The sequence below is a fragment of the Eschrichtius robustus genome, chromosome 2, assembly GCF_028021215.1.
Source record: "Eschrichtius robustus isolate mEscRob2 chromosome 2, mEscRob2.pri, whole genome shotgun sequence".
NCBI classification, from domain to species: Eukaryota; Metazoa; Chordata; class Mammalia; order Artiodactyla; family Eschrichtiidae; genus Eschrichtius; species Eschrichtius robustus.
Genome location: NC_090825.1, coordinates 89,925,341 through 89,940,160, shown reverse-complemented (window position 1 = coordinate 89,940,160; position 14,820 = coordinate 89,925,341). Strand labels below are relative to the sequence as shown.

The 14,820-nt window shown below is 36.9% G+C and overlaps 1 pseudogene; it reads right to left on the bottom strand.

Moving 5' to 3' along the window:
• Positions 1-13,536: 13,536 nt before the first annotated feature.
• LOC137757361 (transcription initiation factor TFIID subunit 12 pseudogene) lies at positions 13,537-14,150 on the bottom strand (annotated as a pseudogene).
• Positions 14,151-14,820: the final 670 nt, after the last annotated feature.

The following is a 14,820-nucleotide window of genomic DNA, read 5'->3' as shown; positions in this document are numbered from 1 at the left end:
AGTAAATGGTTCTGGGAAAACTGGACAACTACATGCAAAATAATCAATCTAGACTACTTTCTCACACCATATACAAAAATAATCTCAAAATGGAAAAAATTTAAAACCTGAAACCATAAAGCTCCTAGAAGAAAACATGGGCTGTATGTTCTTTGACATCAATTTTAGCAATATTTTTTTGAATCTGTCTCCTCAAGCAAGGGAAACAAAAGCAAAAATAAACAAATAGGACTATGTCAAACTAAAAAGTTTTTGCACAGTGATGCAAACTATCAACAAAATGTAAAGGCCACCTACTTAATAGGAGAAGATATTTGCAAATGATATATCTGATAAGGAGTTAATGTCAAAAATATACAAAGAACTCATATGACCCAACATCAAAAGAACAAACAACCTGATTAAAAAATGGGCAGGGGACCTAAATAGACATTTTTCCAAAGAAGATATCCAGATGGCCAAGAGACACATGAAAAAATGCTCAACATCACTAATTAGAAGAGAAATGCAGATCAAAACCACAATAATATTACCTCACACCTGTCAGAATGGCTATTATCAAGAAGACAACAAATAACTAGTGTTGGCAAAGATGTAGAGAAAAGGGAATTCTCATGCACTGTTGGTGGGATTATAAATTTGTGATGCTACTATGGAAAACAGTATGGAGGTTCCTCAAAAAATTAAAAATAGAACTGCCACACAATGCAACAATTTCACTGCTGGATATTTACTGAAAGAAAAGAAAAACACTAATTAAAAAAAATGCATCCCCATGTTCATTGCAGCATTATTTGCAATAGCCAAGACATGAAAGCAACCTAAATGTCCATCAATAGATGAATGAATACAGATGATGTGATACACACACACCCACACACACACACCCACACAGACACAGGAATAGTACTCAGCCATAAAAAAAAAGAGATGAAATCTTGCCTTTTGCAACATGAATGGATCTAGAGGGTATTATGCTAAGTAAAATAAGTCAGACAGAGAAAGATAAATACTGTATGATTTCACTTATATGTGGAATCTAAAAAATAAAATGAACAAAGAAAACAAAATGAAAATGGAGTCATAGCTACAGAGTGCAAATGGGTGGTTGCCAGAGGAAAGCAGGAAGAGGTGCAAAATAGTTGAAGGGGATTAAGAGGTACAAACCTCCAGTTATAAAAAAAAAAAAAAAGAAAAAGAAAAAGCTATGGGGATGTAATATACAGCATAAAAAATATGGTTGATAATACTGTAATAACTTTGTATGGGGACATACGGTTACTAAACTTATTGTGGTGATCATTTTGGAATGTATGCAAATAACAAATCACTATGTAGTACACCTGAAACTAATATAATATTGTACATCAACTGTATTTCAATTTTTAAAAAAGAAAAAAAAAAGACATCCTGTGGCACTCAGCATTGGGAATATGTGATTATGCAAGAAAAAGTTAAAAAAAAAAAGAAAGGGAAAGAAAGAGAGAAGAAAAGAATTAAGAAAGAAAGAAAGAGAGAAAGGAAAAAAGAAAAAGATTGAAATGTACAAAGCCAATAGTAGTAGGTGGGAAATTCTCTGATTCATCAGACATGTAAAATCATAAATGGAAGATTAGATTCTAAATGATGCTTAAAAAAAACAAGAAGTTTCTCTTATCAGGAATACATTTAATAATGGACCATTATAAATAAACAATATATCCATTTTTCTTTCTTTATGGGAATTGTGTGAAATAAAATGTATCAGAATTTTTGTGCTTGTAAAGTATAAACATGTAGTAGTTCTATAAAGATCAATTTTATTTGTGTGTGATGTTTTATGCATCTCAGTAGAAAATATATTTTAGAATATTTGATGCATATTTTCCTGATAATATCTAGTGGTCTAAATGAAACTGTTGGTAAAAATTGGCCCAAAAAAGCAACACAAATATTTAAAGAAAGATTAGAGATATGCTTAATAGTTATTTAATTAAAATATATAATTTGGATTTGGGGATATTTGTGGAGATTTTTGGTTTTCTTAGAAGCATTTTCTTATTTTTTAATTCTAATAAATATTTACTTTTAAACCTAACTTTGTATACAAAATTTGAATTCCTTCTTTTAAAAGAAGGACCAAAGATAATGAGGTTCAAGTTCCACACACCCTGAACACAAATCCTCCTTTTATTGATTTATTCAGCGTTAATAAATACTCTGCTTTTGTTTGAACATAAATGTCTTTAACTATGCATTTTTGAAAAAGATGTATTGGGTTTGAATTCTAGGTTTTGAATTATTTTAACCCTTTGAAGATATTTCTCTTTTTATTCTGGTTTCCTTTCTTTTTTTTTTTTTGCCGCACAGCACGTGGGATCCTAGTTCCCCAACCAGGGATCAAACCCATGTCTCCTGCTTTGGAAGTGCAGCAGCTTAACCACTGGACCACCAGGGAATTCCCTGGTCTCCATTCTTTCTGTTGAAGTCAGCTGAAATTCCACTTGTTACATCTTTTAAGATAAACTTTTTTTTTTCTGGCTGCTTTAAGGCTTTTACTTTTTCGTTAGATTTAGCAGTTTTACTATGCTATGATATGTCCTATTTATTGTTCACAGTATCTTGAATCTGTGGTTTGGTGTCTTTCATCTTTTATAGAAAATTCCAAACAGTTTTTTTTTTTCCTATTTTTCCTGCCTCCATTCTCTTCTCTCCCTGGAACCTCAGAAGTATAAACCTATATTAGAATTTCTTTCATAATATTTTCTCTATTTTCCCTCTTTCTGCCTCTGCATGCTTCATTCTGGACACTTCCTTCTGAAATGGCTTCCAATTCATCACTGTCCATTCAACTCTGAATATTTTTAACTCATCCCTTAAATTCCTAAATTTAGATGTTATAGTTTTTCAGTTACAGAAGTTTTGTAATTTGTTGCCTTTTATGTCTCCAGCCCTCTTTCAAAATTACCACACTTTACTTATTTCCTTAAGCATGTTGAACAGAGTTATTTTTAAATCTGTATCTGATTTTTCTATTATTTGTATTACCTATGATTCTATGTACCACCTAGGTTATACTATGTTGTTACTCTTGGGTTTTGGCAACATTTTCTTCTCCTCTTGTATGTTAGGGTATTTTCTGTAGAATGTCACCCACTATATATACAAAAACAGTAGAGACAATTTGAGGCTTAGGGTTATGTTATTTTTTTCATGAAGAAATTTATTTTTCCCATGGCACAACGCTAGTGGCACTAGCAAATCAAAAAAAAAAAATTAATTCTTTCAAAGAATAAAAGGATTCAAAACATGTCTCCACCCCTGAGAGGACAGGGTTGTTTATAGCTCACTTTTACCCTCAAGGTATAAATGTTCAGAGTTTTAACCTATGGAGTTGACCAACGTCTCACCATCTTGGAAGGCCCTGAAGTCCAATTTTATAATACAAGCCTCATGAGCCTGTCAAAAACTCTGCTTAAATGAAAATGAAATAAGAGAGATACAAAGAAGAATGGAAGAAATAAAAATGTCCCTACTCAAGGACTACAGGCTATGTAGAAAAGCCCAAAGAATCCATAAGAAACTCTTAACAAAATCATAAGATAAAAGGTCAGCACACAAAAATCAATCATATATACTAGCTATGTACAACTGGAGAGAAATGAAAAACAACACTATTTATAGTTGCAACAAAAATTAAATATTACTATAAACCTAACAAAACATGTACAGGAGCTCTATATTGAAATATTTAAAATGCTGATAAAAGAAGTAAAAGACAACCTAGATAAATAAAGAGATATACCATAATCATGGATGAGAAGATTCAACATAATAAAGAGGTCAAAAATCCCCAAATTCATCTATAGATTTAATGGAATACCAACAAAAATCTTAGAATAATGTTTTATAGATATGAACAAACTGATTCTAAAAGTTATATGAAAGGTCAAAGAAAAGAGAATAGCTAAAACAATTTTGAAAAAGAAAACAGTGGGAGGAAGTGAATTTAACACTTACCAAAGACAGTGTAGTATTGATAAAGGGATAGCACACAAATCAATGGAAAGGAAGAGAAAGTCCAGAAATATTTCCACACAAATATGGCAATTTGATTTTTCACAAAGATACAAAAAATTTAATGATAAATTATAGTGTTTTCAATAAATAGTATTAGAGCAATTGTATATCAATGTGCATGAAAGATTGTGAACTTTGACCTGAACATCTCATTTTATACAAAAACTAATTCAAAATAGATTAGATCTAAATATAAATATAAAATTATAAAACTTTTAGAAGAAAACAGGAAATATATTTATGACCTAGAGTTGGTTAAGAGCCCATAGACATTATACTAAAAGCAAGACCTATAAAGGAAAAAAATTTTTTTAATTAGACTTCATCAAACTTAAAAATTTTGCTATGACAGGCACTGTTAAGAGAATGGAAAGACAAACCACAGACTGAGAGAAAACATATACAAATCATGTATAAGATAAAGGACTTGTTACTAAAATATATAAAGAACTCTTCCTTCCCTACCATGAGGTGGAATGAGCAAAGGAGAAAGAATACAAATAATACATTTGGGTCTCCTCCTCAAGGAAGAAGTGTTTGCTGCCAACATTCTCTAGTTTTTTCTTCTCTTAATCATTGAGTTTAATCATTAAGCCTGTGGCCAGCTGGGGCTGGGACTTTCGCTTTCAGGGGAGAAGAGCATGCTATCAGGGCAGAGACCTGCTCCCACCTTCACAAGACCACTCGCCTAAGATGACCACCACCACTGCTCTTTTGTGTATTATCCTAGGACACCTTGCAGACAGTTTAGACTTGGCTCTGGCATATTCTGAAATTGATCAGAAAGGAGCATCAATTAAATCAATTCCACTCTGTACTCAAGAATGAAAATAAAACTCATTCTCTTCTCTATTGTGGTTCTCAAGTTACATCCAGCAACATTACCTAAAACAGCACATCATAAATCCTGCAATGAAATTAAATGACAACATGAAGATACTCTAATAATAAAGTGCCAACATAGAGATGCACCAAAATTGAATATAAACCCTTACCTATTATTAAATTCCCAGAGAGAAAAGATCAGAGATTAAATACCCTTGCAAATATACGTCCAAAAACATTCAAGTCCAAAGGAATTGAACTTCAAAATGAAATTTTCTTGCTCTTGAAAGTTAAAAGCTCAAAAAGTCCTAAGAGCTTTCTCCCTACTTTTCATTCTGCTCAGTCTCAGTCAGAGGCATTCTCAGTGCGTGGGTGCAATTACATATCACCTTGCATATTCCAGGCAAGATTATGTGCTCAAAACAGCACTTAGTTTGCCAGACCATACAGAGATACAAGATTATCTGAATAAAGAAGATGGGTGGAGAAAGATGTTGATCACTTGTGAACAAACTCAATTGAGAAAAATCTTGCAACAGTTAATTTTGTCACTATGCCTTTACCATTATCTGGAGGAGGGGAAGGCATCTATCTATGCATATTGCCTCATTTCCCAAAGAGTGGCATTTGAGATATACTTGCCTTCTACAGATTTTAGAATTCGCAGTGGTGGCCTGAAGTATGTATGTTTGGTAAAGCCCAAAAACCTTTACTGTAGCACAGAGTGGAAAATTCTCACAGGTACTCTCCATGGAGGATCAGAGTTCCAGAACCATCGTGCTTGTGTTACTTAGGCTAGGTTGCTTCCATCAAGAGACAATCAAGTCAGATACAGTGAGGTTTACAGGTACACAGAAGTTCCTAAGCATGTGGGCTGAGAACAGCCTTATTTAAAACAAAACCTAAATGTCTTCTCTTTTGTATCAGATCCCTTTAAGCTGCACAAACGTTCCTAAACTTTTCTCCAAACCACCTTCTCCAAGATGAAGCTCCTATTGGACAAGCTGATTTTCTCTTTATTAATATCTACTTTGTTTCCCTGAGTCTTGTTGTTATTTTAGAATCAGTTACATTGGGAAGGGACCTGCAGTGAAAGCAACCAGGAGTGAGGCCTGCAGAATGCAGTCCTCGTGCCTCCCCAAGTACATTTAACCAAACTCCATCTGGGGTCACAGATGCATATATTCTGCAGTCTGAAGTCTCACCTTCCTTAATTGCTCTGCTTTACCACTGTCTTAGAACTTATGCTGTCCTTTTTGTTTCGCTAGCTTAATATGTTCAATTTCTCCTAGTGAAAAATAATATATATTTTTCCTCTATTATAATACATTTTCATTCTGATCAAAGCTATATAATATTACCAAGTGAAAAGAAATAAGGATTTAAAAACTTGCAGAAGCCATCCATTTTAATAAAAATATCACTAATTTTAAATTATATTATATACATGTAACTATGTTATATATACACACATATATATATTTTTAGTATTTTTCTTCTAATTCAAAAAAATCGGTGACTAATTTGTTTTTCAAAATTGTATTCACTTCTGTGTTAAGCTGTAATAAGCCAGTCAAATCCATAGAATCTGCTTGTAAACATTTTGACCTATTATAAGTCCTACAATGTATTATCCTAATATAATTTTATCAAAATAGAATTCCAGTTTTCTTAATAATAAAAATATATTTTGGCTCTGTATGCCTCTTTACAAAGATGTCTTAAGTATACAAGTTCTCTTAAGCCTTAGAATGACTCTATGAGATAGTGTATTACTGTTCCCATTTTATAAATGAGTAAACTGGGATTCAGGGGTAGATTTTCCACACTCTGAATATTTAATATATGGCCAAATTTGGACTTGAAAACAAGTCTGATGACTCTTAGTTCTTTTCTTTTCCTGCAACAGTAGCAAGACTTGGAGAATTTTAGGGAATCATCATTATCAGTGAATTATTTAGCTAATGCCTTAATAATGCTGTATAACACATCACCAGCTGAGGGTTTCTCAATCTCCACAATATTGACATTTGTGCTAGATAATCTTTGTTGTGGTGCCTGTTCTATTTATGGTAAGATGTTTAGCAGCATTAAAGGCTTCTACGCCCTAGAGCCATCTGTGGTAGACAGAATAATAGCCGCCCAAACATGTCCACATCCTAACCCCCAGAACCTATAAATATGTTACCTTTGCAAGATATGATGAAAGTGATGGGATGTTACTCTCAGGATCATCTTTCATTTTATAATATTCATCTTAACAGACTTGGGGGGAGAGATTCTTCTACTGGCCTTGAAAAGTAAGTAGCCAAATGTTGAACTGCCCATAGATTGGGTCACAAAGTAAAGAACCTCATATGACCTCTAGGGCCTGAGATCATTGTCCAGATGACAGCCAATAATAAGCCAAATAAGTTTGGAAGCAGATTCTTCCCTAACTGAGCCTCTAGATGAGAACACATCCTGACAATACTTTGCAGCCTTGTTGAGATGGCAGAGAACCAACATAAGCAATGCCTACAATCTTGACCCATGGAAACTGTGAGATAATAAATGTGTGTTGTTTTAATTCATGAAGTTTGTGGTAATTTGTTATGCAACATGAAAACTAATGCACCGCGACCATGAATGAGACAGGCCTTAAAGCTATCAGTGGTAGTTCTGGCAGGGAAAGCAACTCAGTATCCAGAGTAAGTATCTATTCCAATGAGAACAATGTACTGCCCTTTCCATGATATAAATGGTCCTGTACAACCAGCTGACTGGCTTTCCTGGAGAACAGTGCCCTAAAAGGGGCTCAGTGTTGGTCTGCTGTTGACAGGCTACACACTCAGCAGTGGCTGCAGCCCAATCAACCTTGGTGAGTGGAAACCCATATTGCTGAGTCTAAGGATAACCTCTAACCCTAACAATATGGGCACTGTGTGAGCCCACTGGGCAAGAATGGGTGGTTGAGGAAAGGGGCCTGACTGATATCCTTAGGACAGATCATGTGGCTTTACACAAAAACAGTGATTTTATTATCTCTTACTGTTGCTTTTTGTCAGGAATCTGGTAAGAACTTTGCTTCTTATTTGGGGTCTCTCATGGGGTTTCAGTCAATGTCAGCCAGGGCTCTATTCATCTGAAGGTTTGACTGGGTCTGTAGTGCCCACTTCAAAGATGGCTCACTCACATGGTTGGCAAATTTGAGTCCTGACTCTGACCCTTAGTACCCATATTATTTGGGGATAGTTGCTCAAATTCTGTGAGCTCCAGTCTGCTTGGCTATCAAATAGAGATAGTAATATTTAATTTGTAAGGTTGATTTGAGAATCAATGATCACATGTCAAAGCACCTGGCAAAACTTATACTCACCAAAGGACACTGTTCTATCATAGAGGAGAGAAATGGGAGCTAATATTGGGAGTATGACTAGGAGTTTGTTCTGGGGGAAGAAAATGATTTAAAAGGCCAAATTTAAACAATTATCAGAAGGGGCCTCAAACATAAGAACCCAGACGGTCCCAAGAAGCATTCTCTATCCCCCCCTTATCTCCTCATAGTGCTTCCAGCCCCATTTCCTTTCTAATGAAATACAGCATAATGGTCTAGCAGGAAGGGCTCAGCACGAAGGTCTGTCCATGCTTCCCAAGGGGTCAGTCTCCTTCTTTCCCAAAGATATACCAGAAATTTCTACATAGCTTTTTGCTCTACCTCACTCACTACTAGTGAAGTCCATGGTAAGGCATGCCTACCCCATGTAGAACTTACTTTTTTCCAGTTAACCTGTTATACCTGTTGCCCCTTGTGCTCTCCTATCTCTGTCCCTTTGCTCAGGCTGTTTCTTCCATCTTGAAACCCTCCCATTCTTTTCTTGCTAGAAAATCTATACTTGTTTCAGGGTCCATATCAAACTTCAATTCATCTTTAGAGTTTCCCCTGACAGATTTCTCTTTCTTTGGATACCTCTTGGCATATTATGCCTATATCAAAGTCTTATCAATGAAAAAAATGTTGCCTGCCATATCAGTAAACAAAGGATGTTGCCACCATCAAGCCATCACATTACACCCATCCCTGACAGTGAGCCCTAAAGGAACTCAGGATAGAAACAGGATGCCCACCATCTAGCAGTCAGCTGCTGCAGCCACCCCTAATGACAGTGCATCCTGAGAAGACTCAGGATGAGAAAGCACAGAATACTGGCCCCAGATAGCTCAGGTGCATATCAAAGGAATGATTTCAGTGAGCCCAGACTCTTGCATCTTCCCATAGATAGAAAAGCACTAAATTCCTTAACTTGAGATATCAGGTTTTCTTTCTTTTTTTTCTTTTTTTTTTTTTTTAACATCTTTATTGGGGTATATAATTAATAGTAATCTTTTGAAGTTCCGACTACCTCGTTTTTGTTGCAAAAACTCCTATTTATCCTGGCTCCTCCCTTACCTCTTCTGAGCAGTCTCTCAGAGCTGTCTGAGATTCTGTGTCCTGGGCTTAAGTCCTCAGTTTTGTCTGCAAAATAAAACATGAAAAGATGCTCAACAGCACTAATTATTAGAGAAATGCAAATCAAAACTACAATGAGGTATCACCTCACACCAGTTAGAATGGGCATCATCAGAAAACCTACAAACAATAAATGCTGGAGAGGGTGTGGAGAAAAGGGAACCCTTTTGCACTGTTGATGGGAATGTAAATCGATACAGCCACTGTGGAGAACAGTATGGAGGTTCCTTAAAAAATTAAAAATAGAATTACCGTATGACCCAGCAACACCATTAGTGGGCACATACCCTGAGAAAACCATAATTCAAAAGGACACATGTACCCCAATGTTCACTGTAGCACTATTTACAATAGCCAGGTCATGGAACAACCTAAATGTCCATCGACAGATGAATGGATAAAGAAGATGTGGTACATATATTGAATGGAATATTACTCAGCCATAAAAAGAAATGAAACTGGATCATTTGTAGAGATGTGGATGGACCCAGAGTCTGTCATACAGAGTGAAGTAAGTCAGAAGAGAAAAACAAATATCATATATTAACACATATATGCGGAATCTGGAAAAATGGTACAGACGAACCTATCTGCAGGGCAGGAATAGAAAGGCAGACGTAGAGAACGGACGTGTGGACACGGTGGGGAAGGGGAGGGTGGGATGAATTGGGAGACTAGGTTTGACGTATATACACTACCATATGTAAAATAAATAGCTGGTGGGAATCTGCTGTATAGCATAGGGAGCTCAGCTCAGTGCTCTGAGAAGACCTAGATGGCTGAGATGGGGTGGGGGGAGGTTCAAGAGGGAGGGGCTATATGTATATGTATAGTTGATTCACTTCACCGTACAGCAGAAACTAACACAACATTGCAAAGCAATTATACTCCAATAAAAAAATAAAAACATAATCCTCAGCTTTCAGGCTGTGCGTTTTCTTTTCAGTTGACAATCTTATCTCCCGTTAGTCTAGAAGCCTGAGGTGGTGACTATGTCTTTCATATTCTCCACAGTGCCCTGCACAGCATGTTCTTCCTAATATGTGTTCGAAATTTTATTTTGCATATTAGACTTTATTTCAAGAATTAATTCACATCTTTGCAGTAAACTGACATTCGTCTTCAGTGTGAAAATCACAACAATGCTAAATATTTGCATTCCCATGAAAGTAAACATTGAATGGGAAAAACTTTCTTTTTTTCTCTTTTTCTTGCCTTTGAAACATTTTTTTTCCTTTTTGTGTTAGAACCAAGAATGCATATTTAGTTTTCTGACTCTATTTAATGCCTAAAGCATTTTAGTAGAATCACAATAGTCCTGGAAGGAACTTTAAAGGGTGAAGTAAGGTACTCTCTTATTTCTAAATGAGACTATAATTAACTCTCCCTAAAAAAGTGAATACCTTTAGTCTCTTAAGAATTTGCTTTAGAAAAGAACTGAATTAGAAGGTAAGGTAGAGTAGGAAAACTCAGTCTTTCATCCCTGATTACCCCTCTCCTGCTCCAACAGTTCCTGTCTTTATCGTGATCATCTCTGTGAGGCCTTCTGCTGTTCTCAAGAAGAATATGCTTGAGGAGAATACAAATTTTTTTCTGATAATTTTGGTTGCTATTTCCCCCCTTCAAATTCAGAGAATGGCATTCCCTTTATAGTCTTTAAAATAGTTTCCTGGACCAGCACATTTGTCTCTAATAGGCATCAACTATTAGGCTGCAGCAATTTTTCATTTGGGGTAAAGTCACTGCATAGAACAACCATTGAGGCAAAGCAAAATGTTACAATGTGAGGACCTTAGGGCTTTAAGAGGTCTTCTAATTCATTCCTCTGACTTCATGTATGAACACACAATCCATCACAAGGGAGACTCCTATGTTTCAAGATTTCAGGGGAAAAATCAAATCTCCATTGTTAACTGATTTCTAACTTCATTGGGTTATATGCCACAAGTCACTATGCTGTTTTCTGGTGGTAATGGTGGTGGTATGGTTTAATTTGGCTTACTTAAGTTAATTTGTTTTGCTCCTTGCCAATCTCTTGTTTAAATTATTTAATTATTCTTCAGCATTTATTTCCTAACTCAAGTCCATGATACCAATACTTGCTCAGAAATCATGCTTGTCTACTCTTTAACTATCTGGTTAACGCCTTCTGATCTGCCTCTATATTGTCCTCACCCTCTTTGGGTACTGCCAGAAGGCATAGTAAGTCAATATATAAGTGTGGGTGAATTTGCTACTGTACTTTTCTCCTCGTAAGTAATTCCAGCTTCATACTTCTACTGCACGTATCCTACCTGCTAATGTTCGCACCACAGATTTGTCAAAGTCTGGTCAAGCTTCAAACTAGATTCAGATGTTACGATCTCAAGTGAATTAATTGCTCCCTCTCCTGTGTTCCAGTTGCTCTTCATGCTTACCTCTATTAGATTACATATATTATATTCTTATTTTTAGACACATATCTGTTTCTTATACCTATTAAAATACCAACAGTCAAGATAGCAACTGGGAAAATACCTGTTTAGGTTAAATGCTTAATTAATGTGAAAAAAACAAAGGATGCAAGAAAGAAAGAAAATTCGTTTAGAACTGGAAGAGATCACAAAGATTATCAAGTTTAACCGTATTTGACGAACAGGAAAAGTCAGACAATAAGAAATTAGGTGAGCCAAAGCCAGATGCCTAGTGAGAGCCTGTTGCAGACATTTTGCATCTGGGGGCACCAAGTACTTATTTCCCAGTTTATTTGGTAAGAGCACTCCGATTTTAGATCCTTGCCCTTACAGAACTTTTACTTGAACTCTTAAGGGAAGAGGAGATTTTCTATCTGCGAGTCTTGAGCCTGGGAAGATTCAGGACAGGAGCTGTTGGCAGCCAATGTGTCACCATTTGGAGTGTGAGAATAAAGTCAACACAGAGCAGACAAAAGCTTGAAGAGAGATTGGGTGCGCTGATGCTTCTTAAATCCCTGCATCAAGACAATCCTGTAGAACAAATACTTTTCCTTTTTTACTTAAGTTTGACTTGGGCTTTCTGACTTGGGTCCTAACTAAAATCATGCAGGGCTTGAACTAAAGTACAAGTCTTCTAACTCTTAATGTGTACTCTTTTCATTACCTCAGTATTGCCTGCTCCCCTCCCCAATATCTCTTTCCTTTTCCTTTATCGATCAAACAACAAATCTCCTGTAGCAATTATGCCCTCAGGTAGGAAGCTTCCAGCTTTTAAAGACAACCTTGGTATCTTTGCATGGCCCTGCACCTGATGGATGGAAGGATTACCTCACCATCCCTATGTAGCTAGATCCCTATTTATCCATCCCCAAAACGTGTTTGCTATTTAAGAAATAAAAGTACAACCTCCAATATTCCCAGAGCCTTCAATCTCATTTCAAATGTGTTCCAGTTTCTATTTATTCAGAGTTGACAACTAGAGCCCTAGGGAACCCTGAGTTCTGGTACATACATATTATGATCTTATCAATGCAGAGGCAGAAATTCTATGCATCCAGAAAGCCCTGAGTCAGAGGTGGTTCCTAGATATTGTTGGAATTGATTTCCTCAGGTTGTTAAGGTGACTTTTGTGACCTTACCACTGTAGCAGAAAGGGTCACATTCGCTCAATGACTGATCTAGTGGCCATGTGAAAACACAGATCAAACTTTTGTCTTCCCTGGCTAGGTTGGTAACAGCTAAACTAAACCAGAGAGAAATCCCACATCCAGAAATCAGCACTGTACTCTGACATATAGTTAATATTTTAAAAATAAAATATAATTCAGTCTGCTAAAGTTTTCTGCTGAGCCTGGGAGAAACTTGCAACCACTGAAGAGGAGAGATGTGAGAAGCAATTTATATCATGGCAGTTTAAGATTCAAAACTATTTTACACCATAAGGTATATGTAGAATATTCATTCCAACATTGTAGGAGCAAGTGAATCAAAAGAGCCTAAGTTCCCACCAGTAGGAAGCTGGTTAAGTAAATTATGATACATACCTCCGTGCACTTCTATAGAGATATCAAAATGAAGAAGACTGGTCTCTATGTCCTAATATGAAATTGTCTCTAAGACATCTTTTTTTTTTTTTCTGGGGTAGGGGGCTTTATTCTTTTGGCAGATCCTGTCAGTCATTATAGATATTGCCGCACTGCTAATAAAAATATATGCTTCTCTGTAAAGCATTAAAAAAGAAAAATCCACGGATGAGATAGCTGAGGTCTCAGCTCAAGTATCTCCAAATACATTGTTGTCCATTCCCTGACCTTTCCGTGTGTTATTTCTTGGTTGTTTTCCGGATCAATGCCATTCTCTGTTTGTGAGCTTCTGTGGTGCAAGCTTTTTTGTAGGGTCGGATTTCTTCAGAGCCAAACCCTGGGATCCACATGTTCCACTGGCGTTCTAGATGCAGCTGGACATCTTTCACCTCCAGGGTGCTGGACTTGCGATGCCGAGCAAGCTGGTAGGCTGCTGTCACCGCGCTCGCGATAAAATCATCAGCAATCTGCAGTAGCATCTCCTCCACATCTTCATCCCACTGCTCATTAGGATCCACTTCTCTTACTAAGTCTTGTGATTTCTTCTTGGTCGATACCTGATCGTTTTCAGGGCTGAGACACCCTCCCGTCCCAGTTAGCGCCTGGGATCTTTACCACTGTAGTGCTATTGGCCATGGAGCCTTGTGGAGGGGTGCTAGCGGGATCCGGTTTTATTGATGAGAGATTGGACCGGTTGATTGGGGCTGAGGGGCCAAACTGGTTCATAATCTAACGCGCTTTGGACTACAGCTCATAGCGCTTATCGAGATCTTGTTTCTTTTTGGAGCTATGAGGACCAAGCCCAATCAAAGGCAGCAGCGTCTATGTCCCCATGATATGTGGAGACTGCCCCAGTGAAGCGCTCATCTCAGCAGCCAGTCCGACTGTTCGGCCCTCCCCGAGTAAGACATCTTTTTAAGTGAAGAAAAGCAAGGGGCAGGAGAGTGTGAATAGGAAGCAACTATTCATGTTAAAAGAAGGAAGTCAGAGCTCTGTGAAGGTGCCCATGCATAAATACATCAACACACACACACACACACACACACACACACACACACACTTCGATATGCAGAGAATATCATCTCTGAAAGGATCCACAAGAAACTGCCATCAGAGATAGACTCAGGGAAGGGGAACTGGAGTGCTGGTGGGCAGGGTTGGAAGGGAGAATAACTTTTCAATATATTTCCTGTTGTGCCATTTGAATTTGTGTTACCATGTCTTCACATTGCCTATTAAAAAGAAAAATAAAGAATATTCCAAGGTCTGACTTTGGTTTAGAGTTCAAAAATGAAAACATTAAGATTTTATATTCCTTTTTTCCCTTTAGGCAAAAGCAGGGCCCTTCCATCTTTGTTACCTTTTGAACAAATAGGCTATAGTATTTTTAGACTTTCTCCCTGGAGTCCAA